At 40.6% G+C, this 15,429-nt stretch overlaps 1 pseudogene; it reads right to left on the reverse strand.

Moving 5' to 3' along the window:
* Window positions 1-8,158: 8,158 nt before the first annotated feature.
* LOC147890151 (uncharacterized) lies at window positions 8,159-11,106 on the reverse strand (annotated as a pseudogene).
* Between the last annotated feature and the right edge of the window lie 4,323 nt (window positions 11,107-15,429).

The following is a 15,429-nucleotide window of genomic DNA, read 5'->3' on the forward strand; positions in this document are numbered from 1 at the left end:
TAAATTTTAGGAATTAAAAATAGCCTTTTGTTGAACTCACGTGATGGGGTTACATATGATGAGTGACCCCCCCGAGATCTCAGCAATACAACCACCTTGGAAAAGTAAATGTTCACAATGCGCTTGAAACCTGAGTCATAAAGTTTGGTCGAAAGATACAAATTTCCACAACCGGGAATAAGTATCCATGGAGGAGGACCCATTGTGCATACCGGTCCATAGTGTTGTGCAAGGAACCTACTATTGTAGCATCGAGGAGCCTGATTAAGAAGGTATATGAACAAAGAAGGTACCATTTCAAACAACTCCTTTTGAGCTATGTAAGAAAGAATTAGCACTATGGGGGACAGACCCTTCTTGAAGCCATTCTAGAAATGAAACATTTATCTACATCCATTGCATTTAGCCTATGTTTTGAGTGGTTCCGGTTTGCCAAGGAGATTCTTTGATCATAATGATGCATGTTGCTGAGGCTGAACACGAACATAGATCACATACGGATGAATAGTGGTGGTTCAAGTGAGCTATCTTGACCTTTTGAAAAATTTGGCAAGCTTTCTGAAACTCGGATTCTCTGTTTAATTGTGTTGACATGTGATCCACCCAAATCTTTTGCTTTTCTTTCATGTCAAGCATATATTTGACCCAATTTGAATCGAACTCTCCCATGATTGAACAACGCGAGAAATTGATCTCTACTCAGCTTTTCATTAATTTACTCTATGTACTTCTTGCTACCACTTGCATGTGTCCCACTATTGCATGGCCAAAATTTGGCATTGCAAATCTGTGGAGAGTGTGCCACTAGCTAAATATGGGTGGAGAGGGGTTTTTAAGGATGGAGGAAGCTCCAAATGCAGAGAGACAATGAGTTGAGATGCACAATGCGATACATGGTCTACACAAGGTTCATCAAGTCTTAGACAAGGTTTTGTCTAGGCATCGAATGGTATTGCAACACTATTGTTTGTTGAGAGGGTGAGAGAAAGGGAGAGTGATGCACAAGATTGCTCCCAGAAGAAGTATGTATTACATATTTTCATAGAGATATATAGGTGAGGCCATAGTCGAGAATAGGGTGAACTATATATATTTTCAACACCCCCACTCAAACTAGAGCCTCTAGCTGTGGATGAAAAAACCCCTCAAAAATATATGCTCAATTTACAAGTGCATTTTGAAACTATGTTGATTGATTTACTACTTCACCTCATGTTTTGTATATTTTATATGGGAAAATTTATATTTGGGTAATTTGGGAATTACCAAAATGGGACTTGGTAGATTCCCAAATTTCCTAATATGGTGTTCACATGCTTTCCTTAGCTAATGTGTCCATCAATGAACTTTCACATGGCAGTCACAAGGTGGCGGCAACAAAACATTTGTAGGATTGTTGAAAGGACCGCATGCTTTCAGTTTCTTGGGAGTGCCATGGGGACGGTGAGCAGTAATCCACGTGGGTGCATGGGAATCTTGGTTGCGCCTTAGATAGATACCCATGGGGAGGACTCTTTGGAACTAGTTTGATCTCTTCTTCTTTGAATCTCTAATATTATATATCTTATCTAACATTAAGTTGAGCACTTTGCATGAGTTTCCAACACATGGCATTTGCCTGTACATCTTACCACATGGGGATGTCATGTGTCAACGTTTGGGGAAAGGATGCATGGTGGCAAAGGGAGCTTTTGGAGAGGATCACACATTAAGTGTCAGGTGTGTAAGAGTGGGGCATATGTGCTACAATTCTGGTTCCTTCTTGAATTCCCAATGTGGAATGGGGATGTTGAGGCATGGAAATATGCTTTTTTAGCACCTATGTATCATCTGGTCATTTGCAAACTTCTTTGCAAGCGTTCTTGCATGTGGTGTCCATGGCTTCCATCGGGTTGCGGCATGAAGGTAACTATCAATACAATCAAGAATGTATCTACCCATCCATTGTATTTGGGCGATTCATGCTCACACTTCTCTATTGCATAGATGTGGAGAGCGTCAAATTCTTTAAGGAGTGAAGGCATGGCATTGACACCATGCTCCATGATTTATGTTTTGGATTTCTTTAGCAAGAGACTAATTGCATGAACTATGGATGAAGCAAGTTGTGAATTTTTGTTCGCTAAAGATGATTCAGGATTCTAGCAAAAGTGGAATATGGAGGTGTTATAGACATAAGGCGTAGGTGTTAGGGGATAATCCAACACCAAGCATGGCATCTTAATGTAATATGATAATCCGAATATAGTAGAAGCTCAAGAGTCACAGTAGTAGTGGCATAGTGGTACTAAGGCTATTAGAATGACAGTTATGCCTTATGGTAGCTGTTAGAATCAGTTACACTTGTTATCTCTATATCATGATGGTTGTTGGACTGTGGTCAGCCAACCTGTTTTGCCTTGTATTGTCAATCTAAGCAAAGCAATTTCAGTTGTATTTGTTGGCTTGTAGCTTGAGCTTTGTCTCTCTGATGTTGTATCGACATTTTCTCCAAGTAAGACAAGTTTTGAGCAATATTCTGTGTCTGACTTCTGTGCGACATCCTTCTCTCTGCATTGTTTCTTTCTACTTCATTCTTGTTTGTGGCTCCTCCTTGTTGTGAAAAATCTTTGACAAGTTGACCCATAATAGTAGGCAGAGGCCTTTGTTGATGTAGTAGCCGCCATTAAAGCTCATGTTGATGAGGAAAGGGGCAGCCCATGGTTGCCTCTGATAATCCATGGAATTGTGGACAGTGCTACCTCAAACTACAATGTGCACATTCATTTCTTGCTTTGCCATATTTTTAATCAATTATCATGGAGATTTCACAAACACACACATGCATATTTGGTTTATTTCTAGAGTTTGTCTTACATAGGGTTTGTGTGGAATTATAGGAGAGAGTAAATGATATTTCTACACATGATTTTCTAAGATTGGTTGCACTTTAAAATCCACATACTAGCCTATGATTCTAATATGTCACTCAATGCTTGCAATAGTGGTTTTACAAAGTTTTTATCCATCTTCACATGCTACTTGAACAACACTATCGATAAGTTGAGGGTAGAACTAATATTGACGTGTGTTCTCTCCTATGGAAGCCCAATTGAAATGTCGAGTTACTGCCCCCCTTCTTTGCCATAGATTTGCCATGGTGCGTTGTACTAGTACGTAGTTAAGTTGAATCGAATGCCTAAGAGGTTGACATGTAACACATGTTTAGAATGGGCTTGCAAAACATGGTATTGCCACTCTGAGAATGTGCATAAGAACAATTCATAAACTCTTTAATTGCTAGATGAAAAATAAGGCGCTGACCACCCCATTAAGTAAGTTATATTGAGAGATGCTAAATGAGGGGAAGCATGTGGAGACCGCTATAGAATTGAAGCCGATCACAAAATGCATTCCTACTAAATACAAATCAACACTTTAAGATATGTGCCTCGGTTGTGAGTGTCGAAAACCAAGTTCAGAGTTGATTGCCTACGCATTTTGGGAATATTTTTAATCCAATCCCAGTTAATGCCCTTAATATTAAGGGATTGTAAAAATATTTAATGTGAGCATTGACCGTTACATGATCACTTGTGGGGTTTTGTAAATGTGTAGCTTCTCACATTACCAATGGTGTGGGTGTAATGCAAAATACCACATAACACACTATGTGTGCACTTTTGGTTTCTCATTTATCCTTAAAATCAAGAGATAGGACAGGCATAATAATGTTTTGGTAGCACAACCATATCCCATGCACCCTTGAAACAACTGAGCTAACCCAAATTATAGCTTTCCATTGGCTCGAAGAAATGCAACAAAGACATCGACTCATGGGGACACATGTTGTAGAGAACAGTACACACAGGATAGACAAGGTGCATAAAAAATGCTGATTGTATTGATTGGTGGCTGAATCGCCAATAGATACATTGTTGCCTACGTGGAATAAATCGAATTCATAATTCAATTAATTAGAGGAATACGGACGATTAATACATTCATGCTTCTTAAAAACGTCAAAATCCATTGCCATGTCACATATTTTCATGAATTAGACATGTCAAAAACATGTATTCGTATGAATAACCTTATTTGTACAAATAGGTATTCGTACGACTAGATTTTATTAATACAAATACAATATATTGGTACGAAAAGCACAATTAGTATGAATAACAAAATCTATAAATACTAAGAGCTCACACTCTTCCAACCATTCTAAGCTTGGTTTTCCAACCGAGCAAATGGAATCAAACAAGGAAACCAGGATTTGAAATTGCATTTGAAATTTTAATCCTTGAAGAGGGAAAATAGTTGCTTGATTGTGTGAGTATCTTTTTTTTTTTTGCTTGTGAGTTCTTAAGATCTCTTGAGTCTTATGCTTGTGGTTTTATAATTGTTTATGTAAAATGGTTGTTTGTTTATTAATTCTTACAATCTCTCATAAGAGTTTTTAAGGAGTCTTGGATATTAGGTTTGGATCGTTAAGTTTAGTGTACAAATGGATGAAGTAGATTTGAAGACTTAATTATGCTTAGCAATAGTATCTTTTTTATGAGTGTTTTATTTTTCTTTGGATGTGAAAGTATATTTTTTTATTTTGTTATGTTTTTAAAGATTTATTTTTATCTTTTTTTTTCTTTTAAAACCTTCTCTTTTCATTTATATGTTGGAAAAATGTTTTCCCAATTCACATTCTTGTGAGTGAATGCACCGAGCAAGCCACATTTGGATGCGACTAGGTGCATATTGAGGTATGTGAAGTCCACATTGCATTATGGACTATTTTATGAGGCTGGGAGCCAAATACAATTACATGGATACACAGACATTGACTGGGCTAGTAGTATCTCAGAGAGGAAATCTACTAGCACTTTTATGTTTTCCCTTGGGAGTGCTACAATCAGTTGGAGTAGTAAGAAGCAGCCTACAATTTCCCTGTCGAGCACACAAGTTGAGTACATGGATGCAACCATGGCTGCATGAGTACATGGAGTCATTTTCATTTATTGTGACAACATAAACATCATTATGCTTGCTAATAATCCATTTTATCATACTAGAACAAAGCACATTGAGGTGCATTCTCACTTTGTGAGGGAGAAGGTTCTAGTAGGCAAGGTTGATCTTGTATATGTCAACATTGAGGAGCAAGCGGCTGATGTTTTATGAAGGCCTTGGATACAGAGAAGGTATGCAGATTCAAGAGCTTGCTTGGTGTACTTGACATGGATTTGAGCTTGTTGAGGGGGAGTGTTGAGATATCAAGTGCAACTCCCAATGTATCTCCTGGGTGATTGTCATTTATGTCATCATCTTGGTTGGTTGTACTTGTGGCATAGTTAGACTGCCACGTATGTTTGGATTGGGTTCACATATGAACCATGTATTCTAGGGTTAGACATATGGGGTATACTCCTCTCTCATTGTATTGTTGTTGTGTTCTAGTTTCAAGTAAGTGAACATAGGCTTTAGTCTCCACAACTCATGTCCTTCTTCTTTGTGTGTTGTGAAGATAGTTGCAAGTGAGTCTCGTCCCTCTCTCCTGCAATCTTTACACAAGTGGTGGTGGCAGTTCTAAGAGTGCAAGATGCCCAATTGTATCTTCAACTTATCTACTATGAACAATTTCCTTAACATAGCCTTGACATTATGTTTTTAATGTCTAATAACCAAATAACTAGAGGTTTTATCTTTTTGTCGAACGTTTTTTTTGAAGGACTATTCGATCTGTCATTACATGGAGTGATTTGAAAACACATGATGTGCATTCCAAAAAGTGCACATGTGCCTAGGTTGGAAACTGGATCAAAAATCCTAAGTTCATGTAAAAAATGTCTCAACAAGTACAAACACAGTGAATGGAAGCTTCATAAATATCACGAAAATTGGAAGATTCATAGCTACAAATGAGATATTCGATCATGCTTTTGGTGCATTGACGAGCTCTAGCACTTTGGATTTATTTACATGGTATAGCCCAAGATCCACTCCTTGCATGGCATTTGACACACACATCATTCAATGTTTATCATACCCATCGTTATACAACCAAAAAACTACTCCACTGGGCCATCAAGCTGAGAAAACCTAACTTTAAATCTGAAGCTCCATTTTTAAAAACATCAACTATTTGAAATTGTTGTAAGAGCATCCCGGTAAGATGCAGCGGTTTCCCCCAAACTAGGATATTTATCAAGACAACAAAATCCAAGTTACAAATTACACAATGCTTTGGTCTCAATTTCAATTAGCATACTGAAATGATTATGAGTTGTTGGTTGTATAGCATGTGTATCTAATGTCATGGTTAGTAACCCTGCCTTTAGAAATCAGTCCAATGTTCCTATCTCACATGCTACCATGCTACCTTCAACATTTGGAGAACATTTGTGACTCCACCACACTACCTTAAATAAGCATATGAGCCAGAGTCTAAGATAACATGTGTGGAAATGGGCCAGCCATGGGAAAGTTTTGTGTATATGATTTCAGTTCCAAGTTTCTAATGGGGAGGTTCAATATGTAGATTAAAATATTGGCATGTGTCTTAGGGTTGAACTAGTCAACCAAATGGATGCTCAAGGGAGAGGCTTTCATCAGCGGCACAACTAGTGTCTTGAGATAATGTGTTTTTCTAATGCCACTCCATAACTAGAAACATTAGCACTAGCAAAAGCAAAGCCAATGTGAGAACCATGCCGAGAGCCTGTGCTATGTAGATCACTACATTGAGGGAGACACCTTGAAGAAAAACCAACTCGATCAATTTTTTCATAGGCCTTATGTTGCTCATTTTCAACATTTGATAATGTTAAACATTTCACCTCTCCCTAGACTCAAAGATTACATTTTTCCTTGCTAACAAGTGTGTCAACTCGGTGATTGATGGGCTAGCCAATGTTACTGCAAGTTTTATTATTTGGATGTGGTGTTGGATCTAGATCTTAGCATAAGCTTCACTATGTTCATTTTGAAACTTGAAAACATTGTGGTTCAATCTACCAGTCATTATATGCTTACACATTTTGGCCTCTTCTTGGAAATGTGGATCCTTTCAAGCAAGAAATAGCTGAGTTGTTGACGAATCTATGTTGCCTTGAATAAGTTTAATTGAAATGTTCTATCACGAAGAAAACAAACTACATTTGAAAATAAGGTGTGACATGGCACATGGAAAAATGTCAAAACTAATACAAAAGTTTATGATTTTGGTATCAAAAGAATAGGATTGAAAGACCTAGAGATTCACTAGGTTCTTTGAGATAATCACATTCTTAGGAACAAAAAGTTAGAGTACATCTCAATTGCCAAGTCAAAATCATGTTTAGGGGGGAGAACAAGAAAAGGAAGATTAGACCCATGTAGGTGATTATAAAGGCATAATTTAAAGGGATTTTTTATGATCTAAGGGTTCTTGATTTATTAAGGCGCTTCATGATGCTTGCAACTACATCAAGGCAAGGTACAAGGAAGGTACAAGAGCACCTCAATTTCTAATCTAACCTCTCAGATCAACATTACCAATTTACACTTATGATTGTCCTTATAATTAATGGTTAATGAGACAGTTTTGTAGCTATAATCCTGAAAAAAGGCAATACTTTTGGCATGTAAATTAAAATCATCTTCGAATGAAGAGTTATCCCATATTCCAATCTAGCATCACGTGAGCAATCTTTCTATAGAAATCTTGCCATTTTTGCCACTTTGGCATGAGGAAATTGCCACCATTCCTAGGTGGAAGATTGTTTAGGAAAGTGTTTTTGATACACAACACAATTCCCCTGTAGATGCATTTAATAGATGCAAAAAATGACGGGCACGTCTATTGTCGCATGTATATTGCACGTTTATTAGCCCGCTAAATTTGAGCGTTTATGAACGTGGCTACACTAGTTTTTAAACGCGACTATAAACATGATTATACACGTGGAGAAGAGTCCATTTTTCAAACTTGAGACATATAGGCTTGACAGGCAATGGTCACACTACCTAATCTTATGAAAATATCAATGTTGTATATGATTTGGCCAAATGCTCATATACACAAATTAAGTGAGTTTATGAAAATGAGACAGCATATAAAATAGTATTTTGAGTTGAGGAGAATGAGACAATACATATAAAAAATTTGCCAATATAGAAGAATGTAGAATGATACAATGAGGGACTAGGGTTCAATCTCATCCTCAATGAGATCCACCCTTGCCAAACTATCTACTTCCATATCCCCATTTGGAATGTCTGGTTCTATAGATAGATTCATCCCACTTGAAGCGCTGCTCTACTCATGAAAATCAGCATCACCAATGCCAGGCTCATCCTCATGGGTAATGGCATGATCATCTGTATCTCGTATCTCATCATCAATCTCTTCACTCGTATCAGTATCATCCTCACCACCATTGCCATGATCATCCTCCACACGCTCCATATTAGTAAATGTACTATATATTGCTTTAGAACGTGGAGTAATAGGGATGACATACCACCATCTACTATTGTCCACCATTGGTTGAAAGACAATCTATTCAATCAAAATTACAAATATTTCAGTTTCCTTGCTTTGCAATTATCATAGATAAGTCAGCATTTTTATACATGTGAAGAGCACATGCTCACATTGTTGCAGTAGAACTAGTGTGTCCTTCCTGCTTTGCCAAAACTTTGTGGAGTCAATGATTACAAAGCCACTTGCATGGCATCTGATAGTTGAATTAGGGCCTCTTTCCACCATGTCCTTAAACCACCTGACATTAAAAACATATACAAACAATCTTAAAGTAAATTATTTTCCCACCTTGAGCTTGAGTTGGAGCTTGAGCTGAAGGTGGAGGGAGCCCACCCCACCTTGAGCACACGATCAAGGTGCCTCTCCTGGGGAAAAAAAAAATCTTTCTTTTTTTTTTTGTGTGGAGGCATGTGCGCTCAAGGTGGAGAAATCCCCTCAAGATGAGAGACTTTCTCACCTTGGGCACAAAATGCACAAACTGATTATTTTTAGGAGGAAAAAGAACTTGTGAGATTTGGAAGGGGGAGGAGGAGGAGGAGATGGGAGAGAGAGAGGAGGAGGAGTCGAGAGCAAAAGAGTGATGAAGATAATGAGAAACATGGAGATGGGAAAAGAATATATAGAGATGGAACTCTTAGGGTTTCATCTTTTTATATTATATTTGACAAAAATTTGAGAGTTTTTCCCATGATAGTTTTTGTTTGAATTTTTAATCCCAATTTGATTTCAAATATGATGGTTCAGGGTTCAGGGACGTAGCATTTAGAGTAAATTTTGCCAAATATTGAGGGTTTTAAAAATATATGTTCATCTTTCATCTTATTGTTTCAATTTGATCAAAAATTTGAGGGTTTTGAGCTTGGGGTTTAAGAAGATGTGTTCATCTTTCATCTTTAGTTTGGTCTCTAGGTTGCATGCAATGCCAAATCATAGGATAATATATAAGTATCAATATTTGAATGCCTTCAAGGAAATTTTTGTATTGGACCTCTACCATTGATTTAAATGTTTTCTTTATGTACATTCGTGTGTGTGTGTGTGTGCACTCATTTAGACACACATACACAAACATAATATATTATACATTTACATATAACATGTAGTGTGTGCATGTGCCTTATCCTTGCATTTCCCTCTCACCTAACCCCCCACTCTCTTCCCATCCTTGTCCTTCCCCCTTCCCCACTATATTTCCCATCCCCCAGCTGCAAAATCTCACATTTTTCATGTGTGTGCATGCATGTATTTGTGTGGATGCCTTTATTCATTAGGTTGTGTGTGTGTGTACACAATCCCACAGTTCTAGCTTCTACTTGCACGTACCTTCCATGATGAAGATTATCACAATGATGAGCTTGTATTTGAACTTGTTACCTAGGGGAATCCCGATGCAATTCATTTATTGATTGTCTAAACTTTGTGTTTGAGTTTTGAGTTCGAGGTTTAAGAAAAAATACATTATATTTACACTGATAAATGTCCTTCAGGCCACAAGAACTCACTTTCGCGAAGGGTTTGGAGGTCATGTGATGTGGGAGCAACAAAGTGGTGGGCTTTGGAGGACAAATACTTAGTTTTCATCCCATGAGGATGTGCTTGGCGCTTAGCACCAAAGTAATCTCTCAACAAAATGGTGTATTTTTACACCACCTTTATGTTGATATCAACAATTCTTGAACTAATTTGCATCTTATCATGAGGCCTTTCGTTCACAAAATGTCATTAAATTTTATAAAGAGTTAACTTAATATCTTTCAATATCTAATTAATTAAATTATCTTAGAAAATGGAGTACTTTAAAAATAAATTAAATCATATACTAGACATTTTCCTATCAACTAAGAAAATGATCTAATTAATTAAAAGCGTAATTAAGATTTGTGAGAAAGAAAACACAAAATAATCAAGTAAACACAACTATTAATCCTAACATTTAAAATTTACTAGGAATTTTATAAACGAATTTATACGTAAAGTCAAAATTTAGGAAATAATATGCATATATAGTATTTCTATAGCTAAATAACGGTCGCTTGATAGCAAAAGGAAAGAAGAAGGGTAGGATGTTTATGTTGGATGCGGACATGCCTGAATTGAGTGCAGCAATGTTTGCACATGGGACCGGTGTAGTTGTAGGTATTGATATCTGGCATAAACGCATTGGTCATGTTAATGTACAATGACTTAAATCAATGCAGGCCTAAAATATTGTTGCAGGATTGCCTAAATTCAAGGTTGCAAAAATGCATAAGGTATGTGAAGCCTATCAATTTCGAAAACAGGCAAGGAAACCATTTCCTAGACATGTTCAAGAGAGAAAGAAGCCATTGGAATTAATCCACTCTGATGTGTGGACTACTAAAGCTGCATCTATTGGAGGCAATCATTATTTTGTCACTTTTATTGATGACTATAGCAGAAAAGTTTGGGTGTATTTTATGAAAAAGAAAAGTGAAGTGTTTGGGCATTTCAAAGCTTTTAAAGCTATAGTTGAAAAAGAAACAGGCATGCAAATAAAATGCCTAAGGTCAGATGGAGGGGGAGAGTACCTCTCAAATGAAGAAGTTCAAGAGGTTTGGCTCTAAAAAGAAGAAGTACCGACCCATGGGAGATGTTCCAACTGAGCAGGCCAAGCCTAAAGCTACTGCGACCCAAAAAGGTAAAGGTAAAACAGGTACTGTTCAGCCCAAAAGCAGTGTGGGGTCAGCCAAAGCTTCATCCAGCCTTTCAGCCCCGAAAGGGAGTGGCTGCTATATATGTACTGGAGCTCATTTTGCCAGGGACTGGCCCCATGAGACAGTCACTTCAGACCATCCAGGAAACTGAGAACGGGCAGCCCACACAGACCATGACCCCTCTTCAGCTTCTAGGAGCTATGAATGAAGACCAGGTAGCTGCAGATCTGCTATTCATTACTGCTACAGTGAATGGACGCCTAGTGAGGGCTATGGTGGACAGCGGAGCCAGTCATAATTTCATCACCTCCCAGAAGGCTAAAGAGATAGGACTGAAGGCTGAGATCAGCAAAGGGAAGATCATGAAGACGGTGAACACCCCAGGACAGGCAGTTATCAAAGTGGCAAAGGGGGTAAGCATCCAAGTAGGAGGTTGTTCTCACAAAGCAGAATTTTCCATAGTCGAGATGGATGACTTTGACATGGTGTTTGGGCAAACATGGTTGAGGACCAGCAAAGTTCTGATCAACAGCCATGATGAACAGTTAGTTTTCTGTAAAGAAGGCGGTTGGGAGGTGGTCAAAGCTTCAAGGCAAAAGGGAGGGCCTTTGCCTCAAGTCCTCTCAGCTATGCAGTTGAAAAAGGCAGTAAGAAAAGGACAGCAAGCTTACCTTGTGGTGATCAAAGAGCATGAGGAGAGCTCAGCCCCATCCAAAGGACACATACCAAAGGAGGTGCAGAGTTTACTGGCGGAGTACGCGGACATCTTACCTGAGAAGCTCCCAAAGGAGCTTCCCCCAAAAAGGGAGATTGACCATAGGATAGAGATATATCCAGGATCAGACCCTCCAGCCAAGGCACCTTACAGGTTGTCCCAGGAAGAGAACAAGGAGCTGAAGGTGCAGTTGCAGGAATTACTAGAGGCTGGATTCATTCAGCCCTCCAAATCTCCATACGGAGCACCCGTGCTCTTTGTGAAGAAGAAGGAAGGAGATCTACGTCTATGTGTAGACTACCGGGCTCTCAACAAAGTCACCATCAAGAACCGGTACCCCCTTCCCAACATGCGGGAGTTGTTTGACTCTCTAGTACATGCAAGGTACTTTTCAAAGATAGATCTCAGATCAGGGTACCATCAGATCAGAATCGCAGAAGCTGATGTGGAGAAGACCACCATGAGAACCAAGTATGGGTCGTTTGATTGGAAGGTTCTGACCTTCGGGTTAACCAATGCCCCGGCAACCTTCACGACACTCATGAATGGTATTTTTAGGGATCTCCTAGATGAATGCATTGTCGTGTATTTGGATGATATTCTTATCTACTCCAAGACTCTCAAAGAGCATGTAAGGCATTTAAGAGAAGTGTTCGACAGGCTGAGAGCAAACCGGCTGTTTCTGAAAGAGAGCAAATGTGACTTTGCCAAAGAGACCATCCATTTTCTGGGATTCAAGGTGACCCAAGGTAAACTCATGATGGATGAGAGCAAGGTGAAAGCAATAGTAGACTGGCCTACCCCGAAGGGTGTACATGATGTACGGGCCTTCAATGGATTGGCCTCATTCTACCGGTCTTTCATTGACATGTACAGTGAGATTACAGCCCCTCTCACTAATCTCACCTGTAAGGATACACCGTGGAAGTGGGGTCCCGAGCATGAAGGTGCTTTTCAGAAACTGAAGGAAGCCATGAGAAGCCAGCCCGTCCTAGCTCTTCCTAACTTTGAGAGGCCCTTTGAGGTACAAACAGATGCATCTGATTTTGCTATAGGAGGAGTACTCCTTCAAGATGGGCACCCCATAGCTTTCGAGAGTCGGAAGCTGATTGACAGAGAGATGACAGCAGTAGTTCATTGTTTGAGAGCTTGGAAGCACTATCTGCTGGGCAGCAAATTTACTGTGTTCACAGATAATGTCACAACATCTTACTTTGTGACTCAGCCCAAGCTATCTCCCGAGTTCCCTATCTAGCTGCAGTTCAGATTCTGCAGGGATCCACAGTTTTGGAGGAGATCAAAGCAGGGTATGGAGAGGATGAGCTTGCCAAAAAGCTACTCGGTACTGATGCAAAGAGGCCACACATAGAGGTACGTGATGGGGTCATTTATTTCAAGCAGTGGAGAGTATACATTCCATGTATAGGAGGCTTGAGAAAGAGGATGATCCAGGAGCATCATGAGCCACAGTGGGCAGGCCATCCAGGACAGCAAAAGACTCTTGAGTTACTCTGAAGGAATTTCTGGTGGCCCTTGATGGAAAGAGATACGGATGCCTATGTACGGACATGCCACATTTGTGGACAGGACAAAGTTGAAAGGATGAAGCCAGTAGGGCTACTTCAACCACTCGACATCCCGACAAAACCATGGGAGAGTGCCTCCATGGATTTCATCACATGTCTACCGAACAGCGGAGGACATACGGGTATCTTTGTAGTGGTATGTAGACTCACCAAGCTGGCCCATTTCATCCCATACACAGGTACACTGGATGCCCCAGCAGCAGCAAAGCTCTTCTTCAAGTTCGTGGTAAAACACCATGGTCTACCAAGGGAAATAGTGTCTGACAGAGACGGGCGGTTTACTGGCAGTTTCTGGAGCACACTGTTTGCCATGTGCGGAACGAAGCTTGCATTTAGCAGCTCGTACCATCCGCAGTCTGACGGACAAACTGAGAGGACCAATCAATTTGTGGAGGACTTTCTCAGGCACTATGTTCAGGGAGACCAGACTGATTGGTATGTGCATCTGGATGCAGCAGAGTTCTGCTACAACAGCTGGCAGCATTCCTCTACGGGATTTTCCCCCTTCGAGTTAGCTTATGGGTATCAGCCATTAGCTTCAGGGGAAGCAGCTGTACTACCTACTGCGGGAGGAGTAGCTCCAGCAGGAGGAGCCTTCCACGAGGAGTGGATAAACAGGCTTAAAATTGCCCGGGATCAGCTGGGAAAAGCTCAAGATAGGATGAAGAAGTTTGCGGATCGGAAGAGGAGGCATGTAGAGTATGAGGTTGGCGAGAAGGTCTACCTCAAACTGAACCCTGAGCAGTTCAGCATGCCAAAGGAGATCACGGATCGTCTTGCGCGCAGGTATGACGGGCCATACGAGATCCTTGAGAGGGTAGGCAAGCTGGCTTACCGTCTACGACTTCCTCCCCATCTACATATTCATCCCACCTTTCACGTCTCTATGTTGAAAGGTGCTCAAGAAGATGATGATCCAGACCGTGAGCAAAGGAATAGAGGTCCGGCTCTAATGATGGATCGAGGAGAGGGTGAAGACCTTGAGAGCATCATGGCACACCGAGATAGACCGAATCAGTTCGGGCCTAACAGGTTGTACCATTGTCACTGGAAGGGGTAGCCTTCAAGTGAAGACTCATGGAGGACGGAACCTTCTCTATGGCGGTTTGTGGACATCGTGCGCGGCTACAATGAATCACACCCCTTTCCAAAGAAGCGAGAGAGCAAGAGAAAGAGGGGGGGAATGTAACGGGTGGCCCGTTGACAAGGGACTGAACCTCAGTCCGCCCCTCTTTTATCCATGGACTCGACATCCTTACCTCTTGTGGGTCAAGGGGATGACTACCCTTGACAACCTTGAACCTCACCTAGGGGAGCAGCCCATGGTGAGGTAAACTCCCAACCTTAGCTTTGAGGGGGCTCAATTCAAACGGGAGGATTTTTGAATTGATTGGCCCCCCCAAGGTAACTGTTGGGGAGAAGGTAACAAGGAGGAAATGAGGCTTTGAAGAAGGCGACTGGACGTTGGAGCCAAGGAGGAAGACTCCCTCCAAAATACAAAATCACACACACACACGGGACGTAGCAGCGAGAAGGCTCAGACCAAGAATGGTAGAGTTGAGAGCTGGAAGAGCATGCAGAGCTGGGAGCTCTTGTAAATCCTGAGAGAGTGTGAGCTTTTGATCATCTTTCTGAAGCTTTGTAATCCGCCCTGTGGCGTTTTGACCACAGGGCCCCCTTCTTATATGAATGCCAAATCTCCTTTCTCCCTGAGCGTTGTTTTGGTATTCGTAGTCATGAAGGTTCTTGTATGGGTTTTGTTCGTCTCCCCTCCCCTTCGATAGTTGTACTGTCTGCAGGTGAAAGAAGAGGCGACCCTTAGAGCCAGGGCTTCCCCTTGGCCTGGGGTCGAAGCCCACGAAAGGGCATTGCGAACGGAAGTCTGTGGAGGATGAGCTGGTCATCGTTGCCGATTCTCAGGTGTTTCCGTCGTCGATGCAGAGAGCCGTATGA

Source organism: Dipteris shenzhenensis, chromosome 19, assembly GCF_047967505.1.
Source record: "Dipteris shenzhenensis isolate YYH24624 ecotype China chromosome 19, Dip_SZ_1.0, whole genome shotgun sequence".
Lineage (NCBI taxonomy): Eukaryota > Viridiplantae > Streptophyta > Polypodiopsida > Gleicheniales > Dipteridaceae > Dipteris > Dipteris shenzhenensis.